Raw genomic sequence first — 5,440 nt, 5'->3', positions numbered from 1 at the left:
TAGAGGAAATCAGAGCGCAATTCTTTTCTGAAATAAAAAAAAAACTCTCAGAACTCATAGCAGATGAAGTAAAGGAGCAACTACAGAAACATAGGCAGGAAACCCAATCTGAAAAAAACATGGCAGTAAAAGAATTTCTAACTGCTTCTAAAGAAGATATTGATAAAAAAAAAATAGAGGAGATTAGAAAAATGATGGATTCCCTGAATAAGCAATTCAGGAAAGAAACAGTGTATTATTTGTTGAAACTGTACTTCCGATTAGATTTGAAACTGTCTCATTGCTATCTGTTTATCAATAAAACTTTGGGAAAAAAAAAAGAAGAAAATCGATTCATCCCAGAAGACAGCTCAACATGGGAGTATACCAAACAGAAAAGTGAAGGTAAGGTAGGATGTGGCCATGAGGGCCTTGCATGAGTGAATAAAGCAGGGAGCAAAAGATTTGGAACACGTGGAAACTGAGGCCAAGCACCAAGTAATGGAATATTTCCTCGGTGCAAAGAAATCATTGTAGCCCAAAACACATTGTCATCTAATGTTCATTTAAAAATTGATGCACCAGGCCAGGTACTTACACAGAGCTCTTGGATCCACCTGGCATTTAAGAGAGTAAGAGTACTTATATATCAGAAGAAGCATGCTTATGTGCCTCGCTAAACAGTAATTAGGGAACATCAGGTATTTGATAGAGCTTGAATAAGACGTATGTGCGGATAGGGAATTGAAGAGGACAGTGAAGAACAGCCATTATGCAGACCTCCTTTAGGATGGCTGGTGGGGCTTGAATGCACAGTATTCTTGTTTGCTTGGGGCATGCTGTCCTACTTCTCTGTCTGAGCATGGTCTCCCTCTCCATCTTACCAGGTTGAGGGAGCACACAAAGGAAGTGGCAGGATGCTGTTGTGGAAATCAGGAAAGTTGGAACTGCATAAGAAAAACTAGAACCTACAGAATTTATTGAAATGCTATCATCTTATATTCTAGAGTTTTTGTAATTAACCGTAAGAACTACACTCCAAAGTGGTCCCCAATATTGAGCCTTCCATGCTAAGTATTATATCTTAAGGAGGAAATTGAAGATATTGGGTACAGGATTTTACAGTTTATTGCAGTACAAGCCTAGAAATCAGTCTCGCCAGGCCCCAGTGTTTTGCAGCAATAAAATTGGAGTACCTGTGGTGGGGCTGGAAAATCTAAATGAGACATGGCATACAAAGAACTTGGAATGATTTCTTGCATACAGCAAGTCACCAATGAATGTTAGTTGTTTTCATGTTTAAATAGGACCCTTCATTAGAGTCCTTCAGTATTCATTGTATGCCATATTATAGATGAGGAAGTAAAACTCAAAGGGTTTATAAACTTGTGAGAGGCACAACCTGAGCTCCTCTGCTCAGGTTACAGTGGAGAAGAGCTGTATGGTTTCCATTCAGCAATCTTTCAAGTTCAGTACAATCTGTGAGGAACTGTGGGAGGGTGGACATCATCATCTAAGACTTCTCTGTTGGGGGCTTCTTTCAAGGGGCTTCCTGAGACCAACACAGATCTGTCCCCCATCTAACTCATTGCACTGCTTCTTGGAAGCATTTTCCAGCATTTAAGTGTTCCCTGGCATTTAATTTGCAGTTCCAGGAAACCAGAGAGCTTCACATATGCGGTTGCCTAGGCTCCCAAAGCAGGGAACACTCCCTGCGCTAGGCAACAGATATTTCTGGCTGGAACCTCCATCAGTTAGCCCAGCAATGCGCAGAGGGAGTTTGGCTATGCTGGGAGTGAGTCAGCCAGTTTGCTCTTTCCAGTGCTACTCAGAGTGGATAACACCACCACATACGCAGGAAAAGCAAGCATGCAAATTCACCACAGTTCTCATAAAGCTCTAGTTCTATGTCTCATTAAAACTATAGTTAGCTCAGGAGTGTTGCATTGACTATGAAGTATTAATCATAATAGAAAGCTGGTCTTTGCTACTCAATTTTATATACTTTGTCCTTCAGATAAGGTTGTGAAGGGTGGTGATTAGTGCAACGTCATATAGCCATTAGTGCAACGTCATATAGCCAATGTCATATGTCAATGTCATATGATTTTCCTGTGGCTATATGCAATGTTCAATAGCCATAATCAATATCATATGATTTTCCTGGTGCTGCACTAACAATATGATGCAAATTTAGTGGCTTCAAACAAGATTAATTTTCTTACAGTTGTGAAGATCAGAAGTCCAGGCCAGGTCTCATGGAGCTAAACTCAGATTTATGAAGGACCTAGGGAAAAACATGATTGCTTGCCTTCTCCATCTTTTAGAGACTATCACCCAGTGGAAGGGCCCCATCCTCAGTCTTTGATTCATCCTTTCCATTCCAACCTCTGCATTTATGATCATTTTTTCTTTCTCTATCTCTAGCTCTTCTTCCTCCTTCCACTTAGAAGAGTGTTATGATTACATTGGCTTTATAAAATCTGGATAATACAGGACAATCTCATCTAAACATCAGCTGTTTGTCAACCATAATTCTATATGCTGCCTTCACTTCCCTTCACTACTGTGTTATGGTTTAGATCTCAGGTGGCCCCACAAAGCCTCCATGTTTGGAAGGTGATTGGGTCACGAGGGTGTGATGCTCATTAGTGGATGGGTCCACTGCTGTGTTCACTGGTGACCTGGTGTTAGAAGCTGGGATCTGGTTAGGCACCTATAGTTAAGGTGTAGCCTGGAAAGGTTTAACTTTCCCAGGCTCTTCCCTCTCTTTTTGCTTCTGCCGCAATGACATGGACAACTTTCCCAAGAGGACCTGTTCTCCCTGCCATCCTTACACTGGAGGCAGCTGTCTGTAAACTGAGACTTCTAAATCCATGAGCCAAAATAAGCTTCTTTACATTGAGAATATCAGATATTTTGTCCCACTGACTAGGAAAGCCACTAAGACACCATGGGCCCTCACACATTCACAGGTACAAGAGATTAGGATTTGAATATCTTTGAAAGGCATTCATTTTTCTACAGTGACCAATAAAAATTGGGCAAAGTCAGGACTGAAACCCAGATACATCTGATTGGGAAGGCTGTGATCCCATCCATTATAAAACCACCTTCACAAAAGAAATAATTGAGAATGATCCTAGCACTTCCTACCAAGTGCAGTATCCCAGGTAATTTCAAGGACTAATGGCTTGCTCTGTCTCTGATGGACACACTATGGTTTCACTGAGCACAGAGTAAAGTGGGTAACACAGAGGATATGTTCAACCCCTTCTTAGGTTCAAGGTCAAGGAAATGAAGGTCATAGTCAGAGCCTCACTTTTGTGAACCGCAGAGCATCTCACACTCTGGGCTCCTGACCTGGCGTCCTTGGCTATGTCTCCCTGGGGCAGGCAACACAGAAGGAATCTCTAGTCTTAGAAAATCATTATGGTCTGACTCAATTTGCAGTTACTTTGTATTCTGCCTGTGTGACACTTAGTCCCTCAACCTCTGAGGCCTTCTCACTTCTATGTAAATGGGAAACAAGAACATTCAGGCTGAAAGCTTGCTGGGAGCCAGAGAAATAATGGCATAAAGAGCCCAGAAGAGAACAGGAACCTAATCCCACAGCTATTGCAACATTACCAGCTGGCTTCATGTCCTTTCTAAGGGCCAAATGTTACAGTTCAAAGAGTTTCCATAAAGGTGCAACCACAGCCTACTTCCTGTGTTCAAAACAAAGAGAATTTTCATTCAGTTTCAAAAATCTACCCTCGCAGAGATGAGCAATCTCTTTGTGGGTCTGGCTGGGATTCCCAGGGAGGTGGAATTTGACTTAGTTACAGATGACCAGCAGGAGCCTTTGAAGCTGACCTGGAATTTCCAGGTACGTTCATTTTATTGGCAGTATTTTTGACTGAGTTCAGTGTGTTGGAGGACTTTTTTCTTCTAGGTTTTTTTAAAAATTTTCCCACGTCTAGAACATTAGCTGGAAGTAAGCAGCTGTATCTAGAGAACTTGTGCTCCTGCTGTTGCTCTGAGCTCTGGAGAAGAGCTCTCCATCCACGCTCCTGAGTATGGAGACAACCTCGGGGGCAGAAAGGAGAGCAGCGGAGCACAGTGAGTGCACAGCCAGGGCTTGTGGAGGAGGTGCATCAGTTCTCCAAGACAGCAGTTAACTCTCTACTTTCCAAAGTCCCATGTGTCCTTGCTCACTCTTTTATGTAGTTCCCACATCCCCCTCTTCATCTGACCCCCTTTGCTTTTGTTCTAACATGAGCTCTATTCCTTCACTTAATCTGTAGGACTTGCAGTAGAGATTGTGTTCTGCACAAGTCTTGTGGTGTTTTTAGGGTCTTCTGTCAAGCCCGTCCTCCATTTCTGAAGGCTTCACACTGATGTTTGTATCCAGTGGCCCAGGGGCTGAGTCCACCCACTCCATGTTGGAAGTGGTCGGGATGTCAAGAGCCTCATGGGGAGTGTGACTTCCTCTGGCCACTCGTGGAGCCTGGAGTACCTGGATCTGTGACAGACAGAAGTCAGGATCACTCTGTGCAGAGACTACACCGTGAAGGAGGATTGGAGCAGGACACAGACAGGCTGCCAAGGGCTCTCAGGAGTGTGCAGGAGGGCACAGGCCTTGAGCTCAGAATCCTGGGGCAAGCTTTGATTGGTCCCTTGTCTTAGTTTCTCACTTATAAATGAGATTGGAGTAAATCAGAAGATGATATCAGACCTTGGGCATATCTAGGTCACAGCTATGGTGTCCCCCACAAAGTGGACTTTTCTCTCTCTGTCTCTGTCTCTGTCTCTGTCTCTCTCTCTCTCTCTCTCTCTCTCTCTCTCTCTCTCTCTCTCTCTCTCTTGCTCGCTCACTCGCTCTCACTCTCACTCTCGCTCTTGTTCTCACTCTCTCTCTCTCAAACAAACCTCAGAAGTTCTGGCAATAGGAGCCCTTTACCTGCTGCCAGTGCCTAGGGAGCTCAGATGTGAGTGGCTATTCCCTGTCTGCACTCTCCAGTCATCCGGGACCTTTGCAGGCTGCAAGCCTCTTACCTAGCTCTCCAGTGCAGGCACTGTGCTTCATGAGGCAGTAGTACCCTCAGTCACTCATCTTCAGGATTATCTGACCCTTACTGTGCCTCTCAAAACAAGGCATTTGGTTTTGCACTGATTTACTTAATTCTGCAAGGAAGTCAATATACCAACCACATTGCTAGGAATTTGAGAGTGTGAGGATAAGTAAGAAATACCTCATGCCTTTAAGAGGAGAACTAAAGAGAGACTAGTTATAGGAACCAACCAGTTAGCTCAGTAGATTAAAGTGCTTGCTTAGGCAGACACAAAGACTGAGGTTCAATCCCTGGGCATGCCATGCTGGACCCACCCCCTGAAACTGGGCATAGTGGTGCAGAGCTGTAATCCTAGCACTTGGGAGGCTGAAAATAGGAGGATCACTACAAGTCCAATCTGTGTA

Source organism: Octodon degus, unplaced genomic scaffold (genome assembly GCF_000260255.1).
Source record: "Octodon degus isolate 3935 unplaced genomic scaffold, OctDeg1.0 scaffold00057, whole genome shotgun sequence".
Lineage (NCBI taxonomy): Eukaryota > Metazoa > Chordata > Mammalia > Rodentia > Octodontidae > Octodon > Octodon degus.
This window is presented reverse-complemented; position numbering follows the sequence as displayed.